The sequence below is a fragment of the Arabidopsis thaliana genome, chromosome 2 (genome assembly GCF_000001735.4).
Source record: "Arabidopsis thaliana chromosome 2, partial sequence".
In the NCBI taxonomy this organism is placed as follows: domain Eukaryota; kingdom Viridiplantae; phylum Streptophyta; class Magnoliopsida; order Brassicales; family Brassicaceae; genus Arabidopsis; species Arabidopsis thaliana.
This window is the reverse complement of record NC_003071.7, coordinates 5,840,342-5,857,523: the sequence shown is the minus strand read 5'-3', so window position 1 is coordinate 5,857,523 and position 17,182 is coordinate 5,840,342. Positions and strand designations below refer to the sequence as shown.

At 37.4% G+C, this 17,182-nt stretch overlaps 1 long non-coding RNA gene and 3 pseudogenes across 4 annotated transcripts; 2 read left to right on the top strand and 2 right to left on the bottom strand.

Annotated features, from left to right (window-relative positions):
* Positions 1-259: 259 nt before the first annotated feature.
* AT2G13940 lies at positions 260-4,765 on the bottom strand (annotated as a pseudogene; the record flags this gene model as incomplete). The annotated part of the gene is made up of 1 exon: positions 260-4,765.
* Positions 4,766-5,092: 327 nt separating this feature from the next.
* AT2G06075 lies at positions 5,093-5,402 on the top strand. The gene has a single exon (NR_140123.1). It is a non-coding gene; the product is annotated as an other RNA (long non-coding RNA).
* A 1,168-nt stretch (positions 5,403-6,570) lies between these two features.
* On the top strand, positions 6,571-10,623 carry AT2G13930 (annotated as a pseudogene; the record flags this gene model as incomplete). Its single annotated transcript has 1 exon — positions 6,571-10,623.
* A 1,174-nt stretch (positions 10,624-11,797) lies between these two features.
* Positions 11,798-13,495, bottom strand: AT2G13920 (annotated as a pseudogene). Its single transcript has one exon.
* Positions 13,496-17,182: the final 3,687 nt, after the last annotated feature.

Genomic DNA, 17,182 nt, shown 5'->3' with positions numbered 1-17,182 from the left:
TGGATCAGCGCTGGGGAAGTGAGGGGAAATATCGAACAGGACAAAGCCTTGGTCATCAGAATTAGCCTCCGGATCTTTTTGGCTGTGAGTTTTGATGTAGAATTAGATATCGAACTGACTTGCTTTATTGATCATTCATACAATTGCTTATATACACAAAGCTGCTAGGGTTTACACAAGGGTTTATGAGACTTCATCGATAAGTTACAGTTAAAGCCCAAAACATATAAGGTCCATACATATGGCCCAATACTCCCCCTCACGTTGGAGTGTGAAGATTCTGAACGCCCAACTTGGACATTAAGTAGAGAAACTGATTACGACCGAGAGCCTTTGTAAAAACATCGGCAAGTTGTTCAGTTGTGCGAACGTGTTGGGTTGTGATGATCCCGTCACGTACTGCATCGCGAACCGAATGACAATCCGACTCGATGTGTTTGGTCCTTTCATGGAACACAGGATTAGCGGCAATGTGTATAGCCGCTTTACTGTCACAATATAAACGAGCTGGAGTAGACTGTTCAATGCCTAATTCTTTTAACAACTTACGTAGCCATTTGATTTCTTTAAGAGCATAGGACATAGCACGATATTCAGCTTCAGCCGAGGAGTGTGAAACTGTATCCTGCTTCTTCGTCTTCCATGAAATAGGGGAACCACCAAGCAACACCACATACGCACTAATTGATCGTCGAGTTAAAGGACATGACTGCCAATCAGAATCACAATACACCTCTAACGTTAAATCCGGATCAGCGTTTAACAAAATGCCTTGACCAGGAGAACCTTTTAAATACCTAACCACACGCAATGCAGCATCGAAGTGAGCTTCTCTAGGATTCTGCATAAACTGAGCCAACACATGAACTGAATAACTCAACTCAGGACGAGTATGTAGTAGGTAGAGCAAGCGGCCAACAAGACGACGATAAGGCTTGGGATCGGAGAGAAGAGGTCCATCGTCTGAAGCAAGATGATGATTTTGTTCCAATGGAGTGTGTGCAGGCCGAGAACCAAGATTTCCACTATCGGCTATAACGTCAAGAGCATACTTACGCTGAGAGAGGAAGATCCCTTCAGGCCCACGACTTACTTCGATACCGAGAAAGTATTTTAATTTGCCCAAGTCCTTCATAGAAAAACAGCGACTCAAGTAATCCTTGAACTTTTGAAGCATGTATCCATCATTACCACAAATTAAAAGATCATCCACATATATCAACACGCGAAGCTCAATATTGTTCCGTGTATACGAAAAAAGTGAGTAGTCTTCATATGATTGAACAAATCCAAAACGTAAGAGAGAATCGGACAGCTTCTTGAACCAACATCGAGGAGCTTGTTTCAAACCATACAATGACTTACGAAGACGACAAACTTTATCCGGATGTGAATGACGAAATCCAGGTGGAAGTTTCATATAGACTTCCTCTTCAAGATCACCATGAAGGAAGGCATTATGAACATCCATTTGATAAACTTCCCATTGATTGGCAGCAACATTACGGAGAAGAGTGCGAACCGTAGTCATTCGAACAACAGGCGCAAAAGTCTCCTTGTAATCTTCTCCTTCAACTTGCTTGTTCCCTTGAACCACAAGACGAGCTTTATATCTTTCAACCGTTCCATCTGAATTATATTTAGTCTTGAAAACCCATTGACTTCCAATAGCGACCTTTCCTGGTGGCAAATCGACTATGTCCCATGTCTTGTTAATTTCTAACGCATCAACTTCAGTAAACATAGCGTCATTCCATACTTTAATTTGGACAGCTTCCTTAAAATGCTTAGGCTCCACATTATCGGTAATGGCAGCCAAATAAGCACGATGTGATGAAGAGAAAGCTGCGTCAGAGACATAATCGGTTAACGGGAACAAAGATTTACCTGGGACCGTAGAAGACTGTGATGGATCAGCGGGAAGAGCGTGTATAGACGATGGTGTGTACATAGCATTGTAGAGAACGTAGTCATTGAGCTTAGGAGGCGGATGTGTAGCACGTTTACTCTTTCGTTGTTTAGGTGGTGACACAGGGATCGGACTTGCCACCGGCACAACTATTGGTGTTGTAGGAGTATTCGGAGAACCGGAAGGAGATACAGACAAAGGAGACGACGGCGGTGTGTCGTCAGGCACAAATTCTTGATTTGGAATTTCGGAGTCGGAAACAGAGGTGTCAAGAACGACCTCATCAGTGGTACACACCACCCTCTCTGTTTCAACAGAATCAATGCTCCCCCTCACCTCTAGAGGTGGGATCGCCCAATCATCATCTTCAGAAACTGTCGGAAGTGATGTGCTCGCAAGAGTAGAGGAGTTGACACCAGCATAAGGAAACACTTCCTCACGAAAAATAACGTCTCTTGACACCAAAAATTCGTTGCGCTCAATGTCATAAACCTTCCAGCCCTTTTTACCAAACGGATAGCCAACAAAAATACAAGAGCGACTCCGCTGACCAAATTTGTCTTTGTCACGTGTTACTCGATGAACATAGCATGCTGACCCAAATACACGCAACTGAGAATAAACGGGTTTACTGCCATGGAGAACTTCATATGGTGTACGACCAGAGAGAATGGAAGATGGAGTACGATTTATTAAGTATGCCGCCGTGAGAATACTTTCACCCCAAAACTTAATGGGTAAGCTTGCTTGGAACAACAAAGCTCTCGCAACATTGAGAATATGACGGTGCTTGCGTTCCACCCGCCCATTTTGCTGTGGAGTACCAACACATGATGTTTGATGAATGATACCATTCTCACGGAAATAAGAAGAGAGGCACATGAACTCTGTCCCATTGTCACTACGAACCATCTTCACAGTTTTTCCAAACTGTTTCTCCGCATATTTTAAAAAATTTGTGAGAACCTGTCGCACCTCAGATTTCTCAAGCAGTAAATAGGTCCATACCGCTCTTGAGTAGTCATCAACAATGGTTAAGAAATAAACTGCACCACAAGAAGCGGGAACTCGATATGGACCCCATACATCACAATGAATTAAAGAAAAACATTCTTCTGTTTTATTAATACTTTCTGGAAAAACTTCTCTCGTCTGTTTAGCTCGGAAACACACATCACATGAATGAGAAGTAACAGTAGATGAAGTTTTTGAAAACAAAGGTAAAGACGAAAGAACTGAGAAACTCGGATGTCCTAAACGTTGATGCCATAATGCTTGATCAGAATCGACATTTGCAGTATGAATCTTCGCTGGAGTCACGTCCGTAAGATAGTACACACCACCACGCTCTTCACCGCTTCCAATCAAAGTCTTCGAAGAACGGTCCTGTAAGAAGCAAAGTGTATCAGTGAAAGTGGCGAGACATTGTGTTTGTTTCAAAAGTTTAGAAACTGAAATCAAAGTGCAGTTCAAAGAAGGCACAAAAAGAACATTAGTCAACGAGACTGTGTTCGAAAGTGTCAAAACTCCCACGCTTAAAGCAAACGCTTTACTTCCATCGGCGAATCCCACAGGACATGGTGGAACCGGTACCACATTGGTTAAGCTAGAAAGCGTGCCAGTCATGTGGTGAGAAGCACCAGAATCCAAAATAATATCTCCAAGTTTAGTCTTACCAGACAAGCGATCAGAATTGTTGTTTGAAGTGGATCCACTGTTTGACTTTTCTTTGACAAGTTGACTGAGAACCCTCATATGTTCCTCTGTAAATTCTGGAAAAACAGAGGAATTGGAGCTAGTAGCGTGAGCTGCCATGACTTGACCTTGTCCACGACCGCCATTAGAGCCACGACCACCACGACCTCGCCCATTTGAACCACGACCACCATTCCTCTCCGACCACCAGTCTGGAAAACCCACGATCTGCCAACATTCCTTTTTCTCATGTCCCGTACGTCCACAGTTTGAGCACGTGACACGGCCCTTGATTATGGAATTTGATCTACTTCCACCAGTGTGTTCAGATCGACTAGAAGAAGCATCAACACGGGAGTGATGATCGAGCTGCTCACGTCGAGCCAAGAACCCCACTGCCTCTTCCTTTTGTTCACGCACATGAACTGAAGCCAACCTCTGTTCTTCACGAATAACTCTTGAGTAAATTTCACCAAGAGAAGGGAGTGGATCCATATTGATAAGCGTAGCACACAACCCACCAAATCTGGATTCATCAAGACCAAGCACGAACTGATGGATTTTCTCCTCCTCTCTCTCTTTTGTCGGTTCAGAGGTTGCTCCACACCTACACAATCCACAAGTGCACACCGTAACAGGCTTGTAGATATTGTACTCTTCCCACAGATTAGACAAACGCCCATAGTATTCAATGACAGCTTGTCCATCTTGACGACATGACGAAAGCTGAGCTCTAATCTGATGAATACGCACCTTGTTTCCCACAGAGAAACGTTGTTTCAAATCTTTCCACAACAGATGAGCATCAGATATGAAAGTGACAGTCGCTTTCACCTTTGGTTCAATAGAAGTGCGAATCCAACCCACTATCATTGAATTGACTGCAGTCCAATTTTCATAATTGGGATCGTTAGGGGGTGGTCTCGGTATCGTACCGTTGATGAAGCCTGTCTTACGCTTTGCTTGGAGTGCGTTTAACATCTCCGTCGCCCACTGGTTGTAGTTGTCACCGTTGAGCTCGACCGACGAGATCACAGCTCCTGGATTATCTGAGCTTGCCAATGTGTACGGAGACACCATCAGGGAATCAACACGAGAACCACCAGATGCACCCATCTTTGTTGTGCTTCCAGAGGTAATCTCTCCTTCTTTTTCTGACATCTCTTGTTAGAACACAACTTCAAGAGAAAACCAGATCGAAACTATCGAAAAAAAATTTTTTTTTTTTTTTTTTTTTTTTTTTTTTTCAAAACACACTAATCGAAACTATCGATGTAACAAGCGGAAGAAATTTAAGTTTTTTTTTTTTTTTTTTTTGAGAGATCTTAAGCTCTGATACCATGTAGAATTAGATATCGAACTGACTTGCTTTATTGATCATTCATACAATTGCTTATATACACAAAGCTGCTAGGGTTTACACAAGGGTTTATGAGACTTCATCGATAAGTTACAGTTAAAGCCCAAAACATATAAGGTCCATACATATGGCCCAATATTTGACACGTAAGAGGGGACAAAGGAAAAGAGGTTGGAGAGGAATGTCTTCACCGGAGGAGGTTGAAGAATTGTATAAGAAAAACGTTTTCCCATCAATTTCTTCCTCACGAAATTCACCGACTAGGTTCATGGTTGCTTCTAAAAACGATGTTGTGATATTTTTTTCTGTCTCCTTCTCTCCTCTTTCGTATGTTCAACTTGAAACACACAGCTAACCTTGATCAATGTGTATAAATCTTTCTACTAATTTTCTCAATTAAAAAAGTATCACAATCTCTGACTCTCTCACACGTTAGACATAATTATTATGTGTATAATATAAAAATCTGTTTTATTTTTCAGTCATAATATAAGATCAGACAAGTCGTTTAATATGTTTACAATTGTCAAACAAAAAAAGGAAGTTGATCAAACAAAAAAGTTGCAATTCATATTTACAACTTGTATAAAACTTACAGAACAAAGTTAATGTTTCAGTCCAGGAGTTACAAGCTTAATGCGTTGACCATCGAACGCGTCGTCGGCAATGCAGATGTCCCCTGATCAACTTAAAACCATCAGATCATTGGAAAAATTTATCCTGTTGACTATTTTGGGGTTTCTTTTTTTTTTTTTTTTTTTTCTAGATTGCTTAAAACTTGGTTTCTACTGCCAGCACAAACTACATGTTTCTTTGAATCATAGCCAGATTAATCCTAACTCGTCGTACCAGTTTCAAGAATATCATCATGGAGTCACAGAAATTTGAATTGGGCATATCATTAATGAAAACGCAAGAGCTATTTATGTATATGGAAATCGATTCAAGAACTGAGTCACAAGCTAAGACGTAGTTTCTTCAAAACAAAAAGCTTCTTTATTAGAAAATCTGTTTAGTAAACTTACAAGTTTCACTCAAACAATTATCTAATCTCTAACGTTCATGGATTCCTATACAATCCAAGAACCTCTCAAGACAAACCCCTCAGTCCCCTTAAGCGTTATACTTTCTTACGTGAGGCGAGCTGACTAAAGTCATAACACGTGAGGCGAGCTGACTAAGGTCATAACAAGCTTGAGGGTGTTTTGGTCTTTTTCGCATGAGCTCTGTAACTATATCTTCTTCTTCTTCTCTGTAATTCTGTTAGATCGGAGATAGAGAAAAAGAGAGAATTGTAATCAAGTTCTAGAGAGAACTAGAGAGAGAAAACTTGTAAAGATACATTGTAAAGAAAGGTTCTAGTGGATTTCCGGAGAGATTCTCCGGCGAGACGTAGCGATTCCGGTTGAGGAACGTGAACTCGTTAAATCGTGTGTGTCTTTGTTTCTTTAAATTCTCTTTAAAGTTTCGATTCATTCTCAAAGTTTAAGTCGTTTGATTCGAGAGTTTTGTGAGCTAAGTGTTGATCAAAACCTTACAAATTGGTATCAGAGCTCAAGGTTCTTGAGCCAGTTCGAATCGGAGTATGGCTGGTAATCCAATCGCGATCTTTGATGGATCCGGTGATTTCTCACTCTGGAAGACAAGGATCATGGCTCATCTCAGCGTCATTGGTTTGAAAGACGTTGTGCTTGGGACCACTCCGAAACCTCTAACCGAGGAAGAAGAAGAAGATCCAGAGAAACGTAAGAAGCGAGATGCGGATGAAGTAGCAAGGCTCGAGCGCTGTGACAAGGCGAAGAATGTGATTTTTCTGAATGTTGCAGATAAGGTCTTGAGAAAGATTGAGCTATGTAAAACCGCAGCAGAAGCTTGGGAAACGTTGGATCGACTATTCATGATTCGATCTTTACCGCATAGAGTATATACTCAATTGAGTTTCTATACATTCAAGATGCAAGAAAATAAGAAGATCGATGAGAATATTGATGATTTTCTCAAGATCGTTGCAGATCTTAACCATCTTCAGATTGATGTAACTGATGAGGTTCAAGCGATATTGTTGTTGAGTTCTTTGCCTGCAAGATATGATGGTTTGGTTGAAACTATGAAGTACAGTAATAGCAGAGAAAAGCTTAGACTCGATGATGTGATGGTTGCAGCAAGAGATAAAGAGAGAGAATTGTCTCAGAACAATAGACCAGTTGTAGAAGGTCATTTTGCTAGAGGAAGACCAGATGGTAAGAACAATAACCAAGGGAATAAAGGCAAGAATAGGTCAAGGTCTAAGTCAGCAGATGGTAAGAGAGTATGTTGGATCTGTGGCAAAGAAGGACACTTCAAGAAGCAATGTTATAAGTGGATAGAAAGGAACAAGTCAAAACAGCAGGGTTCAGATAATGGAGAGTCTAGTTTGGCTAAGTCCACTGAAGCTTTTAATCCTGCTATGGTTCTACTGGCTACTGATGAAACGTTGGTGGTGACAGATAGCATTGCAAATGAGTGGGTTCTTGATACTGGATGCTCGTTCCACATGACTCCAAGGAAAGACTGGTTTAAAGATTTTAAAGAGTTGAGTTCAGGTTATGTCAAGATGGGAAACGATACTTACTCTCCGGTTAAGGGAATTGGCAGTATCAAGATTAGAAACTCTGATGGATCTCAAGTGATTCTTACTGATGTGAGATACATGCCCAATATGACTAGGAATCTCATTTCTCTTGGTACACTAGAAGATAGAGGATGCTGGTTCAAGTCTCAGGATGGCATTCTGAAGATTGTAAAAGGTTGCTCTACTATCTTAAAAGGTCAGAAAAGAGATACTCTATACATACTAGATGGTGTGACTGAAGAAGGAGAATCACATTCTTCTGCAGAAGTTAAAGATGAGACTGCCTTATGGCACAGTAGACTCGGTCACATGAGTCAGAAAGGAATGGAAATTTTGGTTAAAAAGGGATGCCTGAGAAGGGAAGTGATTAAAGAACTTGAGTTCTGTGAAGATTGTGTGTATGGTAAACAACACAGAGTCAGTTTTGCTCCTGCACAACATGTTACTAAAGAAAAATTGGCATACGTCCATTCAGATTTGTGGGGCTCACCACATAATCCTGCATCACTTGGGAACAGTCAATACTTCATCTCTTTTGTTGATGATTACTCAAGAAAAGTTTGGATCTATTTCCTAAGAAAGAAGGATGAAGCATTTGAGAAGTTTGTTGAATGGAAAAAGATGGTGGAAAACCAATCAGACAGAAAGGTCAAGAAGCTAAGAACAGATAATGGTCTAGAATACTGCAATCACTACTTTGAAAAGTTTTGCAAAGAAGAAGGAATAGTGAGGCATAAGACTTGTGCTTACACACCTCAGCAGAATGGGATTGCAGAGAGGTTAAATCGAACAATAATGGATAAAGTGAGGAGTATGTTGAGTAGGAGTGGTATGGAGAAGAAGTTCTGGGCTGAGGCAGCCTCCACAGCAGTTTACCTCATCAACAGGTCACCCTCTACAGCAATAAACTTCGATTTACCAGAAGAAAAGTGGACTGGAGCTCTTCCGGATCTAAGTTCACTAAGAAAGTTTGGATGTTTAGCATATATTCATGCAGACCAAGGAAAGTTAAACCCGAGATCCAAGAAAGGGATCTTCACCAGCTATCCTGAGGGAGTTAAAGGATATAAAGTCTGGGTTTTAGAAGATAAGAAATGTGTGATAAGCAGAAATGTTATTTTCAGAGAACAGGTGATGTTTAAAGACTTGAAAGGGGATTCACAGAACACTATAAGTGAAAGTGACTTAGAGGATTTAAGAGTTAACCCGGATATGAATGATCAAGAGTTTACAGATCAAGGTGGAGCAACCCAAGATAACTCAAATCCAAGTGAAGCAACTACAAGTCATAATCCAGTCCTTAACTCACCTACACACAGTCAAGACGAAGAATCAGAAGAAGAAGATTCTGATGCAGTAGAAGATCTGAGTACTTATCAGTTGGTCAGAGACAGGGTTCGCAGAACCATTAAAGCAAATCCAAAGTATAATGAGTCGAACATGGTTGGCTTTGCTTATTACTCAGAAGATGATGGTAAGCCAGAACCAAAATCTTACCAGGAAGCTCTTTTGGATCCTGATTGGGAAAAGTGGAATGCAGCTATGAAAGAAGAGATGGTGTCGATGAGTAAAAATCACACCTGGGATCTTGTAACAAAGCCTGAAAAGGTTAAATTGATTGGTTGTAGATGGGTGTTCACTAGAAAGGCTGGAATACCTGGAGTTGAGGCACCAAGATTTATAGCCAGATTGGTAGCTAAAGGCTTTACACAGAAAGAAGGAGTTGATTATAATGAAATCTTCTCACCTGTTGTTAAGCATGTGTCTATCAGGTATCTCTTGTCAATGGTAGTACACTACAACATGGAGCTGCAACAGATGGATGTCAAAACGGCATTCTTACATGGATTTCTAGAAGAAGAGATCTACATGGCTCAACCGGAGGGATTTGAAATCAAGAGAGGATCAAATAAGGTATGTTTACTGAAACGATCTCTCTATGGCCTTAAACAATCACCTAGGCAGTGGAATCTCCGGTTTGATGAATTCATGAGAGGAATTAAGTACACTAGGAGTGCTTATGATAGTTGTGTGTACTTCAAGAAATGCAATGGTGATACATACATTTACTTACTTTTGTACGTGGATGATATGTTGATAGCCTCAGCTAACAAGTCTGAGGTTAATGAGCTAAAACAGTTATTAAGCAGAGAATTTGAAATGAAAGATTTAGGAGATGCTAAGAAGATTTTGGGAATGGAGATTTCTCGAGATCGTGATGCTGGTTTGTTGACTTTGTCACAAGAAGGCTATGTAAAAAAGGTCCTGAGATCATTTCAGATGGACAATGCTAAGCCGGTTTCAACACCATTGGGAATTCATTTCAAGCTCAAAGCTGCTACAGATAAAGAGTATGAGGAACAGTTTGAAAGAATGAAGATTGTTCCTTATGCAAATACAATTGGGAGTATCATGTATTCTATGATAGGCACTAGACCGGATCTTGCTTATTCATTAGGTGTGATAAGTAGGTTTATGAGCAAACCTCTTAAAGATCACTGGCAAGCGGTAAAGTGGGTCTTGAGATACATGAGAGGTACTGAAAAGAAGAAATTATGTTTCAGGAAGCAGGAAGACTTTCTGCTAAGAGGGTACTGTGATTCAGATTATGGCAGCAACTTTGATACCAGGAGATCAATAACTGGTTATGTGTTCACTGTGGGAGGTAACACAATTAGCTGGAAGTCAAAATTGCAGAAGGTCGTGGCTATTTCATCGACGGAAGCTGAGTACATGGCCCTTACTGAGGCAGTAAAAGAAGCACTGTGGTTAAAAGGTTTTGCTGCAGAGCTTGGACATTCACAGGATTATGTGGAAGTTCACAGTGATTCACAAAGTGCTATAACATTAGCGAAGAACTCTGTGCATCACGAAAGGACAAAGCATATTGATATCAGGTTGCATTTCATCAGAGATATCATATGTGCAGGTTTAATAAAGGTGGTGAAGATTGCAACAGAATGCAATCCTGCTAATATTTTCACCAAAACTGTTCCACTGGCTAAGTTTGAAGGAGCATTGAATATGCTCCGAGTCACTGAAAACTGAGAGGTAATTCTCAGGTTCCGGAGAGGAGATCCAAGAACTAGAACAAGTTGAGACAAGGAAGACAATCAGAGTCAAGGTGGAGAATTGTAAGAAGTGACTCAGATTTTAGTCTTCGGGTCTAAGTGTGGGAGAAACTCGGTGAAAGAGAGGGTTCGAAGTCTGTCGTGATTCAAGCGTAACACGTGAGGCGAGCTGACTAAAGTCATAACACGTGAGGCGAGCTGACTAAAGTCATAACACGTGAGGCGAGCTGACTAAAGTCATAACACGTGAGGCGAGCTGACTAAGGTCATAACAAGCTTGAGGGTGTTTTGGTCTTTTTCGCATGAGCTCTGTAACTATATCTTCTTCTTCTTCTCTGTAATTCTGTTAGATCGGAGATAGAGAAAAAGAGAGAATTGTAATCAAGTTCTAGAGAGAACTAGAGAGAGAAAACTTGTAAAGATACATTGTAAAGAAAGGTTCTAGTGGATTTCCGGAGAGATTCTCCGGCGAGACGTAGCGATTCCGGTTGAGGAACGTGAACTCGTTAAATCGTGTGTGTCTTTGTTTTTTTAAGTTCTCTTCAAAGTTTCGATTCATTCTCAAAGTTTAAGTCGTTTGATTCGAGAGTTTTGTGAGCTAAGTGTTGATCAAAACCTTACACCTCTCATGAAAAGTAAACCCTTCAGTCTTCTAAAATCTTCTCCAAACTTCTAGTATCCATAACCAACCTCTATAAACCGACTTGCTAATTTCCATATGTTTGCTTCACTTTGCTCTGTTCTCCTGAACTACTTCGTGCGGTACTTTGACTTAATACAAGAACTACTTCAACAGCTTTGCCTTCATTATTTGCCATCCATAAGTATCGCTTTATGTTTCTCTTCATCTTGATATAAAACTCGTTAACAATACATCAACAATTAAGACTGGAGAATCAATAGGCTCTTGACTCTTCTATCCGTCCCGTCTCTTCTACTACAAGTTTCTCACATGCTTGTTCTCTGCATACCACATTTTAAAACAGAGGAAACTAATAGATTAGATAGCAAACTAACAGTGAAAACATATATAGTCCATATAGAATTGATGACCGAAACAAACAAAAAAAAATATGAGATCAAGGCAAATGGACATAGAGAAGTACCGATTTGGAAAAGATAAGAAACTGACAGTAGATGTAGAAATTACAAAGCGTTTTTGATAAAAAAAAAAAAAGATTACAACGTTGACAAGGAATCAAGATTACACAGCGTTTCGTGTAAAACAACGGAACGAACAAAATGTCATGTCCTCCGATTTGAAAACTACTTTTTGTGGACAACGGTTATCAACATGATAATGGCATAATGGTCGAGACCGGGTATTGTTGGGAAGGATATGAACCTCCCTCTTAATATACGTTATGGTTTGACTAGGTTTCAGCATATACATGTCTTCTCCAAGCAAACAATGAACATGAAGAGTGGTGCAGCAGTCATCACAAGCATAGAAGCCATCTTCTCTTGAGTATACTATTTGATTTTCGCAGACCTCACACCAGCCGTATTGATCACTTTCCTCTTTCCCTTCCCAGAATGTGAGGAGATGTGTGTCGTGCTTATACTTTGCCTCGTATGGTAAAGTAGCACACTTAAAACAAATAACATAATCACATTCGATGCAATTTAGTTTTTGAAGAAAAGTAGCTTTCTGTTGGCAGATTTGACAAGTTGCCTCAAGTTCTTGGTCTGGGTCTAAAGCTAGGAATAAAGGATGCTCATGGCCTTGATATTCAAATGGTTCAGAAACCGAGGCACACCACAATTGTTCCATCAGAAAAATGGCCTTGATGATGGTCATGAGAAAAATGGAGTATTATTCCATCAGCTATCGTCTCAAATAGCTCGAGAATTATTTCAGGTTCTTCAGGTACTCCCTCGAGATCCCTTCCATCCCACACGTCGTTGCGCAACGCACATCTTGTATGAACAAAATAGTGGCTACACTTGTTGCAAGTGTATGCACCACAATTGTTGTCAACCTTCCTACGACAGACTCCACAAGACCATTTTCCAGATGGAAGAGAAGAGGTAAAAGAGATACGGTGTTGGTGACGATATATTTTGATGACATATGGAAAATAGATACAATCTTGATGGGCTACAAAGATACATCGAGGACACACATAGGTGGGGAAAGCTTCTTTAATGAGGCCACAAACATCGCAAAGTAAGGAAGCTTGTTTGGGAAAAAAGGTGAGAAGGTGGGGATGCCTTTTTGAGTTGTCTATGAAAATGGGTATTGGCTTCATCGCACAAACGGGATGCATACTAAGTTCGTAGGTGGGACAATGATAAAACAAGCTAAAGAGAGCTAAATCACAGCACATGCAACTCACGCATGGTTTTTGATACGAAGGGTTTTTGAGCTCAAGCGGAGACTCCACGCATTCTTTGTGGAACATTTGATCACATGTGAGACATATATAATAGTCTGTGTCAATCTTGAATGTGTCACATGCACGGCAAATGAATTGAGCATAATCACCGTGTTTATTGTTACACCAATAGATAGGGACAACAGGGAGCTTACAGATATTAGCATCACGGCTGTCGGAATCAAGCAAATGCTGGACTTGTTGATCAGCGCTACTTATGCTGGGGAAGAGCGGGGAAATATTGAACGGGAGAAGTTCACTATAAGAATAGTTTTCCTCGTCAGCTTTAAGACGTAAAGAAGGACAGAGGAAAAGAGGTTGTTGAAAAGAGAGGTCGTGATCGCCATCAATGGCTGTTTCACCAGAGGAAGAAGGGATTGTGGTGTCTGTTTGAGAAGAAAAAGTGACAATGTAAAATGGTTTTCCATCGATTTCCCTCTCACGAAATGCACCCACTGAATTGGAATTCATGGCTGCTGCTAAGGCTACAAGGATGATATTGGGTAGTTGTGATATTTCTCTCGTCTTCTTCTCACCCTATTTGGGAATTACATTTTATGTAACCTTAATTTTTGTAAGTAATTACATAGGTATGCCATTAGAAATAAAATTTTAAAGAGTAAATTAATTCATCTCTTTAAGAATTAAAAAGTCAAATACTAATTTAATTAATTAAATTTAATTCAAAACGAAATACATTATTAATTTCCAAAAAAGTAACCAATTAAAATCAACAAATTAGATTTGATATCTAAATTATCATATTAATTTTTTATTAATTATTATAATTTACCTCTCATCTTTATATGATTCTATTTTTGCGAAAAAAATAATATCATCGTTATAAAAAAATAATTAGAGTTTTTTCGCATATGCCATAATTTGAATTTTCAAAAACGAATATAAAATGAAATGATTTTGGGATGTCTTATGAAATGATTTTGGCAGAAGAGGATGTAAAATTTTTCAAATAAAAAGTAGTCGGCAAAACATATGTTTTTTTGGGAGTTTTTAGATAATTAAATCAGAGAATAGGGTTGGGCATAAGAGTAACCCATTCGAGTTCGGATAGAACCCGTTCGGGTTTGGGATTAACGGTATATGATTTATTACTCAATAGAATAATTCTAAATATTCGGTTCTGGTTCGGGTTGGGTCCAGTTGGGTTTGGGTCATTTGGATAAAAGTTTCAGGCCCTAAAAATACCCAAAAAAATAGAAACCGGTATTTTGTATGTAGATAGCGGGTCTCCAAACAAAAAAACTTTTAAATTTGTTAAGTTTTAATAAATTTAATTATATTTGAATATATTTTACTAAATTTTGACAAACATAACAAAAGATTTTTGAATAGTTTAGTTGTTTTGGATATTTAGGTCCAAAATTAATTGACATATTTAGATTTATAATTATAATCTTAGATAATTAGATTATATTACGATTAAATATAAATAATATTTTGGATATTAAATTAATGTTTGGGTTTTTGAATACTCTTTTTGGGTAACCGGTAATTTCCGGACCAATCGGATATCCACGGGTTTACTAAAACTCTACCCAATAAGGAAATTTCCTAAAATTTTAACCAGCCCTAACCCGGTTTTTTGGTTCGGGTATTGGGTTGGTTATCGGATCCGTTTTTCGTCAGTCCTATCAAAAATAATCTAATATAGGGCCCAATTAGGTCCACAAATATAACCAAAATACTATACAAAGACTAAATTCTAAGTTAGGCCAAAAATTAGATCCTCTAATACAAAGGAAACTTGTTTCTTACCAAAACAACTTGTATACAAATTTTACACATTTACTTAAAACTACATATGTTGTATTTATTATAAAAGTAAAACAGTAAAACAAAGTTTAAATACCAATGTTTAAAATTTTTAATGCAAATATTCAAAATGAGAAAATATTGATTCACACCAATATTCTTATTTTTTCTTTGAAATTTGAATGACTTGTTTTGGAACAAACAATAATATGATTTTTTGATAGATCATTAATTGTATTCGAAATATAATAAATAAGTTTGAGTACAATCTATCTCTTATAAATGTTATGCATACATTCACATTGCCTCACAATCAATCTAGAATATCGATTCTTCAAAATAATAGATAGATATTCATAAGTAAATTACTTCATGTTCTAATGATGTTTATCTCCTAATTTTACTATCTATTTATGCGTATTCTTATGGATTTTTCTTTCAGGGTCAACACTAGATTACCAGAAACTAGCGGGGTGTTGGTCAATATTATAACACAAATAAAATCATGGAATTAACAATCAAAATATAGTTATACAATCTTAAACAATAAACAAAACAAATATAACTTAATTTAATTTTTTATTTTTAACTAAAATCAACAAATATATCAGTTTATTAAAAAAAAAATATAACCCGTGGTACACTACGTGTAAATCCCTACGATTTCATGAGGTTGCAATATCAATTTATATAAATTTTGACTTTTAATATATACAATTATTTTAACAATTATGAGAAAAGAAAACGTGACTATTTGTAGATTAAATAAGAAATTATATAAGCAATGAACAACTTTTTACAACTTACTTAATAACATGATCTCATTTCTATAAATATTTAACCATATAAAACCAAATACTACTATACTTTAATTATAAGAACTACATCTTATTGAAAGGTTTACACTAAAAATTGGTTTTATATATTACAATATCATAAATTTATAAATCACAAATTATTTTTAAATATATTAATCCAAGATGTATCACATGTCAATCCCTCGATTTTTTTTTATATTACAATAACAATATTAAAAAATAACAAAATAATATTTAATTTTATGGAATGAAGTTATATGGTGAAACGAGTTTGGATTGATATTAATACGGGAAGATAATCTACGAGTGAAATCTTAGAATTAACAATTATAACAAAATTATATAATCTTAAACACTAAACAAAAGAAACAATATTTACAAAACAACTATAACTTAAAATTAAAAATTTTAGTTACAAAAAAATCGACCAACGGTGTACCGCAGAGTAAATTTCACATTATATCATCTAATTGATCAAATTTCAAACAAAAACAATTGATTTATATACACATCAACTAACAAAAATACACAAATTTCCAAATATTTCTATATTATTCTGCAAATTGAAACAAATATAACAATCTATTTACTATACAAAATACAAATAAGACATAAATAATATAAATTAATAAAAAATTAGGTATTGTATTATAATTTATAAATAACATTATACACTTTTCTATGCACATTATAATTTATACACTATAATATCTTTCACTAAAAATGTATTCCAATACATTTTTTAAAATATGAAACCCCGCACGTATGTACGAGTGAGAATATAGTATTATATTAAAACACACACGCCCACATGCCACAGTTAACCTTAATCGCTATGTTTATATTTTTCAATTATTTCGTTAGTCCTTTTTATATTCTTTGTTATTGAAAAGTCTTTCTTTTTCTTTGTTTATGAATCTCATGAGTTTACTCTTTGTTATTAACAGTTTATGTGTAGAACAGTTTCTGCATCTGCATCTGTTGCATATTATAATTGCAACTTGTAACTATAGTTTAAATAACTCGCACTTGCAAAATCTTAGTATTAAATCTTCGAATTATTCGGAAATAGAAAGGCCTTTTTTTTTTTGCGTGAGAAGGAAATCCATAAGATTTTTTCAATTTTAAATCCATAATCTAATTGTCTAGTCGATAACTATACCAAATTAATATTTCAATAAAAAAATAAAGTTTAGTTCTACGTTACTCTCTAGTCTCTAACATGTTCTCTTAGACATGACATAATAGTCGTTTAGTATTATTATCTCTACAGATTGTCAAACAAAAAAGTTGTAATGTTGTTAAACAAGCATACGAATTGAAGATACCCCACTTTAAAATCATATTACCGAAAACATGGTTAGTGGGATTTAACGGACGTTAGATGCAGATGGTCAACGTTGAGGACAAATGCTTGAACCTCAAATGGCAGTTTTGGTTGATGCGTTGACTATCGGATAGTTTACATACGCAATGAACCGTCGGATCATGAAGATAGCTCATCCTACGGTAATTTCTTAAGCTATTAGCGAATCTGCGAGAGGGATATTGATTACCGGTGAAAACC